At 42.2% G+C, this 16847-nt stretch overlaps 1 long non-coding RNA gene across 2 annotated transcripts in view; it reads left to right on the forward strand.

Moving 5' to 3' along the window:
* LOC112915346 (uncharacterized) overlaps positions 1-16847 on the forward strand; it is a 301012-nt gene that overhangs the window by 209360 nt on the left and 74805 nt on the right. The gene's annotated exons all lie outside the window — the stretch shown is intronic.

The following is a 16847-nucleotide window of genomic DNA, read 5'->3' on the forward strand; positions in this document are numbered from 1 at the left end:
CTTTCCCTTTATCACCATCATCCTACTTCGATATGACTATTGACTCTGATTGACTTTTAGGGGTGTGGGGGCAACTGAAAATATCTTTCTTTTCTGTTTCTGACTCTTGATTTTTTTGGTAACATTAACTCCTTATACACACCTAGTCTTGATAGATTGTGAGGAGTTTAAGCTTATTTTATAGGATTCTTTCCCCTGCCTTTTGTGTATATTGTCTCCCTTTTAATGATCCTTCCTTTGCACAAAATTTCCAGTGCCTTCATGGGGCAGGGGTACTATTTCTCATAGTGGAAAGTGACCTGATAAGTATATGACATGAAAACATGTTAAATCACCTATGAAAAATTTCATCTTAAGTGAGATTATTGGAAAGAAGCTATCTATTACAGTAATTTTTTAGGTGGTTCTTATATTGAAAATGCCAGCAATTAAATATGCCTAGGAAAATCTAAATAATGACCCATTGGCATTGTAAGGAAATTGGAGCAGTGCCTAATATAAGTAAGTGAATTTCTAAAATATAGTAGAATTTCAGTCACTGTAACACCTGGGAAGGAAAGATAATTTTTTAGGGGTGCATACAGTTAGCTTTTTAATACTGTTTGTTATGATAAGCAATTGCCTAAGTCAAACATGAAGCTTTTCTTACCTCTGAACATTCAAAATGTTAAAGTGTATATATAGGAAATAGAATACTTTTAGCACCCCTTAGCATTTCTACTAGATTTTAAGTTCTCTGAGAGTAGATATTATGCCTTTTATATAGTACCTTAGTACTAAGATTTTTATTTATTTTTATTTTTTAATAATTTAAAAAAGATTTTATTTATTCATTTGAGAGAGAGAGAGAAATAGTAAGAGAGAGCATGGGTGGGGAGGAGAGAGAGAAAGTTCCCTCACTGAGCAGGGAGCCCAATGCAGGACTCGATCCCAGGACCGCAGGATCATGACCTGAGCTGAAGGCAGACACTTAACCAACAGAGTCACACAGGTGCCCCCTATTTAAGATTAATATATTTAATATACTTAATATTAATAGTTGATATTTAATAAATATCAGATTTAATGGGTATATTGATATCCTCAAAACATTTAGATGCAAACATAGGGTTGTATAGGTGAGGTCATTGGCTACCATATTCACATTCTTAGATCACTGATTCATCTTAAGATCTCATTCAGCAACAATATATCATTACTTGCATTGTATTTTTTGCATTCATATTATTTAAGAGATCATTTGGGATATTATCATTATTTTTAAAAGATTTTATTTATTTATTCATGAGAGACACAGAAAGAGTGAGGCAGAGACACAGACAGAGGGAGAAGGAGGCTCTGTGCAAGGAGCCCGATGCAGGACTCAATCTCTGATCCTGGGATCATGCCCTGAGCGGAAGGCAGATGCTCAACCGCTGAGCCACCCAGGCATCCCCATTTGGGATATTAATGGTAAACTTACATACATGTGAAAAAATTCTATGTTCATTTTTCAAGCATGCTTCCTTGCTTATGAAGAAAACATCTGTCTTTGGGAAAATGCCAGTCTGTCTTCTAATGGGTATCTACAACTATGGTTCAAAGAGAAAACCTAACATTCCTTTTCAACAAAAGTAACTGATAAACAATCCATGTCATTATCAATAATGTTTTTTACAACATTTCTGGGCTTATATTTCCAAATTTCATCCCTAGGTATAGAAAAACAACTGAATGTTATTCTGCTCTAAAAAATAAAAAATCCTAGTTTCTGAATTTGAAAACTATAGAAGAAAAAGGTTTTAACTTTTGTTTTTCATCTTTAGTACAAAAAAAAAAAAATCCACATCACAAAACAGAGTTCGGCAAAGTTTTTCTGTGAAGGGAAAAGACAGTAATTATTTTTGGCTTTGCAAGCCAAATAATCAGCTTCTGGTTCAACTACTCTGCACTGCCCTTGTAGGGAAAACAGCCACACAATATGGAAACAAAGGGTGTGACTGATTTTAGCCCACTGGCTTTATTTAGTTTGCTTATCCCTGCTATGGGCACTACTAAGGGTATGTCAAAAATATACATATACACATACACACACACACATATACACACACATAAATATATATATACACATGCACATATAGGTGTATGTGTATATATGTATTTTTTCTTTTGCTTACTTTGTGGAGAAAACAAGTATAGGGGAGATTCCCTTCTGGAAGCACTATTAAGATCTCAAAATTCTGGCACTAATGAATGTTTAGGAAGAGATTAATAATAAACCTGTGGAATCTACAGAATTGGCACACACAGTTGGCACCAGCTTCACACAGAAAAAAAAGGTCCTCTGGTGCCCAGATAAAAGGCAGATAATTTCGCTCTTAACCTCATTTTAGTGATAGCAGTTGGCAGGTATCTATTGGTGCTCTCCCCAGGTGATGCATATGGAGCAGATGGTCAAGTACTAGCACAGAGCCAAAGGCTGAGAAGTGGAGTTTTGATTGGTTTCTCACTGCCACCTCTTTGATACCAAAATGGGTACCAAATGAATATCCAGAGGGGGCCCGTGGGCACTCACTTTCTATATTAGATAAAGGAGAAAAATAGCAATCTATTGCTCTTCCATTTAGACCAATTTAAATTGATCCTCCTACTCCCATTTACCCCGCCACATGTCTCTCTTAAACCGTAATTTCAGGAGTGAAAGTATTTATACATTTTTGCTGAGTTCAAGGATTTAATGTGCTGAGCAACATATCATTCAAGAGCTGACCTGCAATTTTCTGATTGATAATGGAAATGCTAATGTATTATTAGCCCTCTTATTTTTGGCCTAAGTGAGCTAGTAAATAGAGTCATTATGTGGTGCCTGTAAAGTGTGCAAAGGGAAAGTGCGGACGTTGAGGTCTGTTTCTCAAGTTAATTAGTATATTGGAAAAATGAATTAGATGGAAGGGAATATCCAATTTCAGACCCTTTAGCTGGGGAAAAAGGTGATAGGAGAATCCACTCTGAGCTCTGCAATGCTAGTCTTTGGAGAAGTTTATTGCAGGGAGTTTTCCCATCGAACCCATGTATTATTATTAGTGCAACGCTTGCTGCTGTGGAGGTTGAGCTTTTCACTGCATGAAGCCCATCAGTTCTCTGTACCCTCAGTCTCTCTGCCCTAACAGCCTCATGTTGCCGTGGCATCCCACGGAGCAGTCCCCCAGTCACAGTGGGCCTCCTGGCCCTGTGCCTACAAGGCTCATACTGAGTCTGAAGGAGAGTGAGAGAAAAGAATGAGAAAAGAATCCAGGGGTGGTGCCCAGGAAGTGTCCAGTTGCTTCTCAACCCAAAGGGTGGTCCATGACTTGCATTCTTAAGGGAGCAGTATTACCCCTGGAGGGGGGTATGTGTCAGTGTTTGAGGGACCAAAAGATCTGAGGCATTACAAGGGCTTGTGGCCTTTAGGGGGTCCGAGTACGCAAATATACCCTGTGTCTGTGGCATTAAAATGTCCAGGGGAAGCAGTTTGGAAAAAAATGTCTAAAAAGAATCCTTGGTGTGCGTGTGGGGTGGTTCATCAGTTTAGCACCTGCCTTTGGCCCAGGGCATGATCCTGGAGTCTCCGGATCGAGTCCCACATCAGGCTCCCTGCATGAAGCCTGTTTCTCCCTCTGCCTGTGTCTCTGCCTCTCTCTCTCTCTCTCTCTCTTTCTCTCATAAATAAAATATTTTTTAAAAAATAAAAAGAATCCTGGGTAGAGTGATAATGAAAGAAAAGTGGACAAGCACTGCCTGTGAGTAAGAAGGAGGCCCCTTTCACCTTTCTGCTCAAACTTCCCAGAGCGGGCTTGATCAAGTGAATGATGGCCACCCATCTGCTGGTGAATTGTATCAAAGCCTCAGAAGTGCCCAGTGTTTGTCTTGATTTGGGGGGGATTAAGGGAGTGGAGAGAAGCCAGATCCTCCACCAGACCTGATCCCCCAAAGTACTGTGCCACAGGTAGTCCTCTGGTCATGGTTCTCCACCTCCACGTGCTGGTAGGCTGAGAAACCAGCCAATTACTAGTTACCGCGGTTGGAGCTACCATCTAGAAGGGCCTGCATAGGGCTGTTTGTAAGGAGAGACTCCATAAGACTTGGAAATCTGGGCAGCATTTTTGTGCTGACCAGTTTTGCGGGCCCAAGAGGAAAGGATTGGGATTTTCCTTTTCACCAGAAGAATTTAAACTTTTTCCAATTGTCAAAATTCCAAGTTAAGTCCCCTTCTCTAATATGTTACTTTGGGAGGGGAAAGAGGGGGAAGAAACAGCTCACTAGTCTCCCCTTGGTCCCACATTCTCCGCCTGCGAGGCTGACCAGTTTCAGGGAAAACCGAGTGCCCTGCAAGAGTGGGGACCTTCTCCTGATCCTGTTTCCTTTGCTTCTGGTGCTCCCAGCTCTGTTTCTTGGGTAAAACAGCAGCTGTGCGGTGTGGACCTTGAACACCCCAAGGTCCCATTAACAGTCTTGGACTGACATGTTCACCCTCAGACACCTCTTTGGAGACAGGCCATGTGGCAGTTACTGAAAGGATGTTCTCACTTCTGGGGCTGAGCTCTATCAGTCAGGAATTGGTTAAGGAGAAAAAAAAAGCATTTGGTGAAATTTGGGAAAGCCATTGGAATGTAATGACCCCTTTTCTTTGCCATATATTTTCGCACACTATCCTTCTATGGCCTGGGAGAAGATTAATTTAAGGTCAAGCAGGTATTTATCAGTGTCAGGCACTGCTCCTGGCATTACCAAGAAGTAAAAACCAGTCTGAGTGTGAAGGAGGTAAGAAAGTATAAGGCCAATGGTGATAGAAAAAATAAATAAACAAATTTTAAAAAGCAGAAGTCAAACGTGTCCTAAGAAAGGCACAAGAAAAAGAGTTGTGGGTGATCAGAGATATATTGAGCACATCTGATTGGCAGGACTAGAGGAGGCCTCCTGGGAGAGAGGTGGCCCGTGAGGGAGGCTGGTAGAGGAGGGTAGGATGTGAAGGTGGGGCGGTGGGCAGTGTGTCCCAGGGGATGGGGAGGATGTGAGCAGAAGTCACTGCTGGGAAAGCAGCAGGTGCGTGCAGGGAATCAGCAGCTGCTTTCTGGGCTGGAAGTTACAGGTGATGTGTGAGAGTGCGGTTCCCCCGAATGGAGAGCAGATGTGGGAGAAGGAGGAGGAGCAGTGTTGGCGGAGGCTACAAGGTTCGATGGCTCTTTAAAAGGGCCCAAATGGGGGTTCAAGGCCAGAGTAGCTCATTTTGCAGTGACACCCATATGCATCTGATTTCTGAAGGGTCTGTGAGCTGACTCCCTTGATGGCAGGGTCAGCTATCTTGGTGTGAGATATTGAGTCCTGCAGAGGCATGGAGGAGAGCCTCAGAGAGAAAGGCTCCTTTCTCTGAAGCTATTGGGAATTCAGGGTGTCTCTCTGAATCCAAGAGGCCATTCTAGAGGAAACGTGTGACTCGGTAGGATAGGCTACAGGATAGCAGCCTGGAGGCCTCTGGTCTTGCTGGAGAAGTAAGACTCCTCCGCTGGCTTAGGGACTGGGTTTACTGGGTGGCATCAAGTCCTGGCCTCTCCAAGCTTCCTTTTTCTGGCACAGTAGATGGTGTAGATGATGCTATGCCCTTCCCCAGAGATGCAAGATCCAGTGACACTCTTCAGTGATCACATCTGTGAAACCACCTCAAAAACTTTTATTTTCATGCTAGTATGAGCCGTTAGTTTTGGTTCATAAATTATAAATTGTTTTTCATAAACCCTGTACTCCATTGGTCTAAAATATAGAAGCTGAGCCTTTAGGGGTCATGTTAAATGCATAGATCAATAGAATGTGAACATTAAGAGGGACTTTAGTACCATCTAGTTCTTCTCACCTGCCCCAAAGGCAGCTCATTCATATTGCTCAAGAGCGTAGATGCTAGAAATAGATTATGTCCAAATCCCATCTCTGCCACTCACTAGTTGCATGACTCTGAGCAAAGATATTTTTGCTTCTCTGTGCTTCAGTGTTCTCAGCCTGGAAAGTGGGTATGAAGCTGCTGTCCATCTCACAGACTGGTTGTGAGGATTAAGCGAGTTAGTCTGTGCAGAGCCCCGAGAATCTGCACGGACGAAGGTACCGAATGCAATGTTATGGCAAGTTCCACTGGCTCATTATTCAGATGAGGAAACTGAGGTCTGGAGAGACAAAGCGACTTGCTCCAGGCATTTCTTAGTTGGGTGGCCAGGCCAGGACTAGAACACATTTATGACTTCTAGGTCAGTGTCCTTCTACTTCTTCCCATCGTCCTCTGCTTATTCCTCAGTCAGCAAGATTTGCTTCTCATGAAAATTTTGAAATGAAGAAAACCCTGCCAAAATCTTTCAGGTATCTTCGAGGGAGGAAAAAAAAATCACCTATCTTCAGGGAGAAGGAAGAGGCTCTCAGAAAGAACTGGAGGATCATGTCCTCACACTGCATAAATTCCCTGAAAGCCCTTCACACTGAAGCTGCTCGCTGCGGTGCCTTTTCTTGCCTGCCTGAGGCCTCACATCACACCTGCTTGTCTGGGTCTCTGGCATAGTGAATAGGAGAGGTATACAAGGTTCTCCCTCGGCTCTGGAAGAAATAAATTGTAAACTGTTGCCTCGAGAGTAAAGTCTACATTTCTTCATGATTGCATTCCAGGCACCTAACAGCATCTAATAGGGACTCCGTAAATGCCCGCTGAATTGACATGGACCAAAATAGTGTTCAGCTTGTGACACTGGGGAGTTCTGTGTGTGCAGCCTCATTGTTGCCCGGGAGAGACATTCATTTTATATTATTCCTACCCTGTCCTGTGACTCAAATAGGCTGCAGAGAGGGCTCATTCCTGGGTCTCTGGGGAGAGCCTCTTGACCCCTGGGGACCCCAATCTATGTATCCATGACACAGTAATAATAACATGCACAACATCCTGCAGCTAAATGAGCATCTGCCTGCAAAATGCTTAACCAGCTGAGGTGAGAGATTCTGGGAGGCCTGGGGCATGCTGGGAAGCATCACCTAGCAGCCTGCACTGGGGGGCCTGGTTGGACCAGGATGTCTGCCTCAGAGAGGAGGGGAGGATACTGCACAACTGCAGAGCAAGTGGGTGGGAACTTTGACCCTTCCATTCCTCAGATGCTCGGAAGGGGAGGGGGCCGTGGGATCTGGAATCTGAGACCTGGAAGAGGCATATTCCTCTCCTGCCTACCTAGGCCAGAAACAGTAGGAAAGCCTCTGAGAGTGTAGGGGAGGCCAGCTCTAAGATAACGTAAGTCAGGGGTTCCCACTCACATTTGTGCGCCATCCATCAGCATAATGTGGGAATGTTTCCCACATTAACAATAAAATGAGAAGACAAGGCAGAGTGTATATATGTGTGTGTGTGCAAGGAATACTTCGTGTTCTCCTGATATGTATGCTTCTTAACGATAAACTGTTGTTTCTTTCACAAAATGTCAGTATTGACAGACGGTAGATAAAAACAAAAACAGAATCTTTTTATTGAGAAAAAATTCTGGTGCCTGATTTTTGAGCCCCATTGGGAAGAATAGATAATACAATTAATATATATACTGTGCTTACGTATATTACATGTAAACATACATTTCCTGGTGTGTGAAATCCCAAAGTCTGGGCACCACCTATGGAAATGACTTATCTAGACTTCCATGGACACAGAAATTAAGTAGTAGTGTGACTTTATTTGGAGACTGAAGGCTGTGGGAGTGTCTTTGAAGGAGCTGTTCAGAGTCCGGAGTTCAAAGTCAAAGGCAGGACTTACGTTCTGACCCCAGCTGCATGAAGGGCAATATATTTAATACTATTTGTACTAGTTATTGGTTGAGTACCTCCTGGAAGAGGGCTAGGAAGTTTATGTATCTTTATTTTTAATTTCATCACAATCCTGAAGGGTGAGTGAATTATCCTCACTTAATAGTGAAGAAACTGCGGCCCAGGTATATATTAATTTGTCTAAAATTATCTGACAAGGAAGCAACTGGGCTGGAATTTTAAAGCCTGTGCCATTTATTCATAATGTGGGCTTTCTACAATAATAGCTGCCATTTATCCAGGCTGTTCTATGTTCCAGGCACTGTGCCTAAGCTCTTTTTATGCATTATATTACTCAAAAATTATCATAACTCTAACAGGCATGTATGTGTGCATTATTCCCACTTTGCAGAAAAGTAAGTTGAGGCTAAGAAAGGCTCAATTATTTGTCAGGAGTTACAATTTATTAAAGGCCTGAACTCAACCTCTGTCTAGTGCTAAGGCCCTGTACTAAGTTGTCACCCACTGATACAAGCTTCCTGAGAAAGGGATTGTGTCACCCTGTGTGTCTTGGCCATCTCGTGGCTCGTTTAAGACTGAAAAGAAAATGGATCACCTAAGGCTTGGTCGAGATGTGAGGATCTGGAATTTACCAAAGGGGGTTCTGTGGATACAGGGGATTGGTGGAAGGCAAGAGTGTTTTTTGGCCTCAATAAGCAGGAATCCGGAGTTACCTTGAAGTTGAATAAAAATAAGAAAAGCACTATTGTTAAGGGGCCCTGCAATCCATACGAACTAAAGGGCTATGTCAAAATGAAGTGAAAACTGGAACAGAGAGGCAGGAAAGTCAGAGTAGTGTCTAGAGACCACTAGTGTTAGCATTTCCGAACGGGTGAAAAGGCCTCTGACCAATGGAAAGGTGGCGGTACGTTTTAGAGGTAGAAGCAAGAAATCCAGAGAAGGGAAGTCTCTTTCTTCCGCATGCTAAGACACAAGCCACGCTGTGCTGTAGTCTTCTCCCCCGGTCCCATTTTGTATCAGCCTTGGAAGGCCTCCAAGCTTTAGGACACCATGTCACCCAGCTGTCAGCGCTGGAACCCTGAGCACTCATCACTCGTCTGGCACCCAGGCCTGATGCTCTGGACCGTGACACTTCCCTCTCAGTCTCCATAACAACTCAACAACCACGAAAGAAGTTTCTGCTGTGCCTTCTGTAGGAGACAGCCTTACATCCCATGTCTGAAGACACCAGTTCGAAGAGACGACAAGTCACATCTTTTTTTCTGGCACATGAGGAGGAATCGATTATGATTGCAAAGATTCTATGCTAAACCTTTTAGTAACATTTTTCTCTTCAAAATAGGGAACAGAGAAGCCTACTGGAGGACACAGAACCCACTGGGCCTGGCTGTCAAGAGGAAATACACGAGCTTTAAGAAGTAGTAAGAGGCTAAGGGCAAGTGCTTGGATCGCTTGCCTTGGGATGAAGAATGCGTCCACTTTGGAATCCATGAAAGTGTGGGACCTGTTAGCGCTGCGGGAAGCTTTGACCTAACACAACCTGGGCGCTCTCCTTTCAGTTTGTCCCTGGCCCAGAGAGCGTGCAAAGGGTGACCTGGCAAAGTCTAGAAAAGTGACACTTACTTCTAAATCTCTCTCTCACCAAAATCCAAATCGCCTGAAATGCCATCATTAGACATTCATTGCTTTTCCTTCAGGCGTCTTTCTTACAGATCTGGGGAAAATACAGCCTATTGACATTACAGCCCATGTGAGATGGGACCCTGAGGAGCTGAGGTATCTGGTCACATGATGGGGAGGAAATAAGAAAGGGAAGAAAGTGTGCAGAAAGGAAAGGAATACCCTTCCTAGGGTTGACCTGGTGAGAACTCTTCACTCTCCCTGACACCTCTTAAAGCCCCACCTGACCAGCCTAGAGTCCGCATTAGGAGTTGACAGCCCTGTTTTCATTAAATGTCCTTGGCCGGGGAGCCCTGACTAGAGAATGCAGTTGGTTCTCTTGGCTTTGGTCTGTAATTGAGGAAAGGACAACTTCTTTGACCAGCGGGGGACACTGTTGTCAACCAGCTGATGGTTCTCTCTCACTAACACTACCCAATAGGTTGAGTGGCTCTTTCAGATAGATGGACTTAGCTCCTCCCCTCTGAAGGGGCTCAGGCTCCCTTCTGTGCATCTCTATTGAGATGAACCATCAGCATCATGGATGCTCCCATGGTGGTCAGGGAGCTGAAAGTCTCTGGTGGTAAAACAACAGCACATCATCCTTCGGGCTGGTAGCTGGCTCCATTTTTGGAGGAGTCTAAACAATCATTTCTTTAAAATTTCAGACTGAAGTAAAGAGCTGAAATCTCAAAGTGGCTCTTCAAGCAAATGGGCAAAACATTTTAAGCATTCAGTTTCAAAAGCCTCCCTCCCCCAAATTATTTTAGAGACTGTCTTTGAGAGTAGAGAAGCGAAGAATGGAAGCTCATTTTAATCTGATTTACCCTTAGTTCAGAAGGACAGGGCCACAGTTCGTATTTGAAGGGGGAAAATAGAGCCCCAGATGCTGCTTGGAGTCTGGAAAGCTTCCATTCTCTTCTCAGTGTTACAGAGCACACCCGCAGGAAAATGACTGAAGCCTGGGTATTATGAATATCAGATTAGCTAAGAAAACCAGTGAATGGCTGCAATTTTCTGCCATGAGGTAGTGTTGTTGTTGTTATTGTTATTGTTGTTTTTAATTTAAAGGTTAGGAAACCTCTTATATACCTTGTGTTTTCCAAATTTATTCCAAGAGTATATTATGCTAATCGATAGAAGCTTACAACATAAAAAGACCTTTGGCTTTCTATTCTGAATTTCATGGCATCTCCACTTTATATCATACTTATTCGCTCTGATGAAAGAAAAGAAGATTGAACATTCAAAGCTGAAGGTCATCCATACAGTTGTCCCAATAGCAATCTGTGTACCTTTAACCCTGTGGAGGAAAAGTAATTACCCTTTGGCTTCTGGTGACCTCAACTAACCTTTGTTGAAGGGCCAGAGAAAATAAAGGCTGACCATCAGCCTGCCCTGGCTGCCCTGGGCTTAACCTGCTGTGTGAATGAAGAACAACCCAACAATAGGACGGGAGGATGTTGCCATGGAAATAGCCCTGGACGAAGGAGCAAAAATCAGAAATTTATCACAATTAATTGTTTTATTAAGAACCTCCGATCTTTTGGATTATTCCCTGGAGAGGGGGGAAGACGTGCTCTCATTTAGATCTCACCAGAGAAAAATTCTATTCAAGTAAATGAAGCAGCCCATATAGGAAAACCATCTGAGTTGTAGCTCCAACTAGACAGCTTTTTGAGAGACGAAAGGATCTATACCTCCACATAATCTATAAAGATGCAAATGCAGACGGCCAGGATGAGGGCCTAGAATCTCATGCTACCAGACGTACTGGTTGAGGGTGAGGGTTCGGGCATCTGTCTTTTAATATTTTTGGTAGGCTGTTGCCTGTGCATCCATGCCTTGGCAAGATCTGGAAAGTGCAGGTAATCATATGTAATAGTTTATCAGTGAACAGAAATGCAATGTCACATTTTGTTGTCCTTGTTTGACCTCCCTGTTCAATAGAATCCACCCTCTATGTGCTTTTGAGGTGAGCTCATTTAGATTAGAGACTAGAAATTTGCCATTCAATTATGTTCAGATTAAACTAGGCTAACCCGAGACACTCTGGCTGCTGTGGACTAATTGAAGGAAAAAGAGAGAGACTGAGTGAGAAACAGCTCTTTTACGGGGGAACCTACAAGTTATCTCTTCAGTGTAAGCAGATTTACTTAGAAGTAGTAGTATTTATTTTTAACACCAGAAGTTTTCGCTTGTATTCATTTTTATTTTAATGCAAGGATGAAAGTAAAAATGTGAACTTTTCTTTCTTTTTTACTAAGTAGATTAAGGAGTTGCTAAGTAAACCAGAACCGGATATCACCTTACCTTTTCTATTTCAGTAAATGCTAGAATAGGAATGTGAAACATTCATCTGCTGTTTCCTAAACAGTGAGTTACTTATGTTAATCAGTTTTTAAAATAATTTGAGGTACTAAAACAAAGCAGGTGGTTAAACTCAGATATTGATTTTTTTCTCTTTACTGGGTATTTCATCAGTGAAATTGTAACCACCGATGAAGGAGAATAAACCATAGCAGGTGTTCACTGAAGACCCCGTTCACAGTGAGATTTGCTTTTTTGGTCACAGCCTAAGATGCCAACTTGAGTTTCACGTATGCATTTTAACTCCAGGTGTTTTAGGAAATTAATCTCATATTGGGGAGAGGGATTCTTTGGCTTTATTAGAAATTGGAAAGTTATGATAAGTTTATGACATAAACTTTTTAAACAAAGAGACTCTGTTGGCACTCTGTTGACTGGCAGTGAAAACCAGTTTTTGGCCTTCTTGTTTACCTACCTCCTGCCTGCAGTTAGCTTATCACTCATGTTGTGTGTTGCTCCTACTGTTAGGGCCAGGGTTTTCTGTTTGCTAACACGCCAGGTACCTGTGGTCATAAGGCCCTCCTCAAACAATGTAATAGACGTGGCAGGACTCCTTAACCACTCTCTGTGGCCTTTGGCAGGCTTTGAATCTTTTTGTCTGCTATAAATAACAGTTTATCCTAAGTGGCAGCAAACGTCCCCCAAAATAAGCCCACAACAAGGTCCCACTTGTGCTTACCTTGCAGTTCAGCAGCACCTTGGTTGTGATCATGCTCCTTCATTTCCATGTGCTTTGGTGAGCTCATACCTGCTTGGAGGTGCTGAGAATGTTCCTTCTGCCTAGGGCCACCAGTCACTGGTCACTGTTGAGCTTGGTCTTCACAGGCCTCACAGTATTTGGTCTGTCTCCAGGTTTTTTGTTTTTTATTAACCCTTCGCTGGACAGCTTGATTGAAGCAGCAAAATGGAAAGCGATGATGGTAAGGGGTTTCTGTTGTTTCACCTGTTTGGGGCAAGAGAAGAGTGAGAGAGGGAATGAAGATGGGGAGCAGAATATAAGAATTGAGGCTCATCTGCCTTGGGTGGAGGCAGCAAACATTTCCTTGGTCTCCCCTTCTCAGGAGGATTATGTGCAGTTTCTGCTAATTTGGGTAATCATTTTGGTATTACAATTCCTGAAAATATTTCCCTACTTATACAGTTTACTGTTGGAGTGCCTCTTTATCATTCGAATTTTATTTAGAGGAAAGACACCTTATGCATGCATTTATTTAGTTTGCAGAAAGATCTTTCCAAAATAATTTTGCAAGGAACAGGATAGATCAAATCTGTCAATGACTAGATATTTTAATGAAGACATGAGAATATTTACTGACTTCTAACTGACAGTGCTTCGACTTTAATTGCTCTTCAGTAACACCTATAAAAATGGAATTAAAGTGTGAAGAATCATTTAAAAGAGGACTACTGAGGATAGTTCTTCATATTTTTCTAATTTTCTACTTTTTGCTTCTAATCCTTAATCCTACATATGCATACTTAGCTACAATATAAACCTACAAACTATGCAATGTAAATGAGCAACTAAATACATTATGCTAGGTAAAAAAGACAATTTTGTAACAAATGAAAGAAAAAAATTAGATGAGTGCACATGTGGGAAAACGCTAAAAATTGCCATCCAGTACGCTTTGAACACGTGTAATTGAAAAACAACATGAAATTTGTTAGTAGAATTTACGATAATTTTTACAGGGTTAACATCCATATTTTAAAAACAACATGGGATTTTTGTCAACAGAGTTTAACATACTTTGTATAAGGTAAACATACATATTTTAAAAAATAACATGGCATTTTGTCATGAGAGCTTGTAATAATGTTAGGTTGAGTGGATACTTTCAATGAAGGAGAGAAAAAACTAGTTAAATAGCTTATGGGTGTTAACACTCCCGGCTCCAAATTAAGCAGACATTAATGGCATGGCATTATTCTCCTACACTCAGTATTTAAAGTATCTTTCCATGTATTACGATTCAGTGTAATGAATCATATATGGAATACAGGATATTTATGGGGGAATACCTAGTGTGACATTAGCACTGTATCTTGAGTTAAAGGTTGTAAAAACATTGAAAAAAATTATATGGCATCAACGTGCCTCCTAAATGGCCATAATTCAGTCTTCTTCAACAGACTGATGGAAATATGATGGTCTCAAACTTCCGATAGTTTCCAGCACAATGCAGAAAGCAGGTAACTTAAAAAAATTTTAGATCTATTTAAATGCCCATCAAAAACCAAAGATATTCCAGAGAGATGATCAAATGTGCCCATCACAAATTCCTCTATGGTTCATCCTGGGTTTGAAGCAAAAGTAGGCATTTTAGAAAACATTCCATTTAAAAATATATATTATGTCTTTCTAAAGCAAATGATTAACCCGGTTTAAAGTTACAACCACCAGAACTCAATATACAATAGTACCATGTACCCAGCCGCGAGGTAGCTGGCTTTGGTGCGATTTGCACCCTCGCACCACAAGCACATAACTACAGTGAGGATCTAAGCTGTGAGCAAGAGCCTAAAAGTTACCTTCAGGATGCAATCGCTTCATGCTGCAGCGCCCTGGATTTCCAGCTAACCAAACTCTGTTTCCAGCAGAAAGTCCTGGGGTAGAGAGAGAGTTTTCTCATCTGGAAGCCCTTCCCGCTGGTCTTCTTAGGAAGCGGTGCTGGAACGTTTTATTATTATTTTTTAATCCTGTTTCATAATTGGACTCTCTGTCAACTAGTGCTTGTCGACCCATCACTGGCCTCTCTTAGGGTGGAGATGACCGGAAGGTGGAAGGACTGCAGGCCATACATCACTCTCCCCTTCTCGGTACACCTTAGTGTGAGCGTGGCATCAGGACTCTGAGGGGAGCTGAGCCATCAGATAGTCCGCAGATTGCAGGCTTTCCCTATGTCCTGCAGTGCTGGAGAAGGGGATTATTGCTGCAGGAAAAAAAAAAAAAATCTGGCCACACTGTAGAAATAATCACCGCAGTTCAGCTCGCCCCCCACCTCCCTCTGTGCACTCTCTCTTCCTCTGTCTCTCCCTCTCTCCTTCTCGCTCTCTGTGCGAGGCCCCAGCTGATTCAGGCTGCATCCATCCATACATAAATCATTCCCCTTATTCTATTGGTTACATGGTACATGGCAAGTATTGATTTTTTCCGTTGCCTCATTGCTGGAGAACACTTGGTTTTTGTGAGACAGAAAAAAGAAAAAAAAAAAAAACACACACACACACACACAAAACAAAACCTAAACCAAACAACAACAAAAAAAAATCCTCACCAGAGTTTTGTCTAGACAAAAAATAATGAAGCAGATTTGTATCATGCTAATGACAAGCATGTTCTAAAAAGAGCATACTTTTGGGAGGCCCTTTACTGTTTGCCTGCATTGCTCATGGTAAACCCTGTCTCAAAATAAGAAAGAATTGTTCCCAGTCGTGGAGAGCTCTGGGTTCAGGAAGTAGGGGACACACACACACACAGGGTCTCCCTCTGTAACTGTGCAGGGCAGGGAGACGTCTAATTGATCCCTAACTCCAGGAAAAAAGAAAGTTTAGTTAAAACATCACTCGCTCAAAAACCAAGGATAAGGAAGCAAAAATAATGCCTCATGGCCAAATGGCATGTGTGAGAAGAAAGAGATGTTTATCTAGGTTTGTGTGGTGACAAAATGTGCACGTGTGACTTGTTTGTGTGAAGTATCAATATAGGATGTGCCTCAGCTGTCAAAATAGTGTCTTTTAATACTCGGACACAGCAAAAAAGTGAATACATCTTAGTTTAGGATTCTGACATTTGAGTGTCTGGGACAGAGAGAGAGAGCGAGCATTCTGCAGACCCAAGTTAAAACACACAGGAATCTTAATATATGACTTGTCACAAAGACCAATTTGTTTTAAAGTGGTAGTGGCTCTTGGAGTCTGTCCAGAGGGGTTTATTCCTGAAATATCAAAATGACTTCTTTATGAGGTAATGCTATCCAAAGGATTGGCCCAGTATACAAGGAGATTGTTAAAATGAGGAAATTGTTATAAGAAGGCTGCAGCGCAACCATAAGGCTTGAAAAGACTGTAAAAAGCCCATTTTAAATGTTATACATTTATGTGACAACTGATTATCAGTCTAACAAAGGGTGAAGTTCAGGAACAAAAATAATTCAGCATGTTATGCAGGTCATGGGACATTTTTTTAGGTTCTCCTTAGAGCCATCAACTAGAAGATTTACCATCCACAAATTACCAATGAGCAGTGTAATGGCTTCTTGAACTTTAATTATGGCTAAGAAGAATTCCTTTTAGCCCAGAACACTTACTCTGTACATCAACAGAGTTTATGAAGTTAAACTGTCACTGTCCTCAGAAGTCAGACTAGGATTTCTCCTTTTTTGGCTCACAAAACCCGTTCTGGGGAATTCTTTTTGTCCTTTTCACCTATCAGTTTACCTTGTGACCCTTGGCCCTTGGTTCCTGTCTGGGACAGGGGGCCCAATGGAAGATTCTATGGAGCAGGGCTGAGAGGGGCTCGCCCATGTGGAGCTGGGGCCAGCCTGTCTGGACGTCTCGCCCTTCGGTGCGCAGCATTGCACTTCTCTTTCTTTGCATTCTTGAGTTCCTTTTTTTTTTGAAAGACTCTGAGCATCTCTGCATAAAAGCTGGTTTATCTAAATTGCCCTTTCAAGGGAAACTCCGTGACTTAAGGCGTGGGAGGAGGCCTGCGTGGAATTTTGTCCAAGTAAATGTTTTGCTTTGTTTCATTGTGTTTGTGCGGCTGTCATAGTTTTGGGCTGCAATCCAGTTGCACGTTCTCTCAATTCACATGCAGTGACTGGGGAGGAGGGCAGTCGTGCCTATCTATTTGGCTGCCTGGTGAAGGAGTCCATAAAGGATTGGAGCGTTTTTAGATCTAAAAGGAAAACAGAGAAGAAAACAACCCCAGCACCAATAGGAAACGCTTTGAACGTGACCTCTTCCTTTCTCTGCCTCATCCTTTCCTGCTTCAGCAATTTGAGCAAATGTTTATGGGC

This window comes from Vulpes vulpes, chromosome 16 (genome assembly GCF_048418805.1).
Source record: "Vulpes vulpes isolate BD-2025 chromosome 16, VulVul3, whole genome shotgun sequence".
Classification (NCBI taxonomy): Eukaryota; Metazoa; Chordata; class Mammalia; order Carnivora; family Canidae; genus Vulpes; species Vulpes vulpes.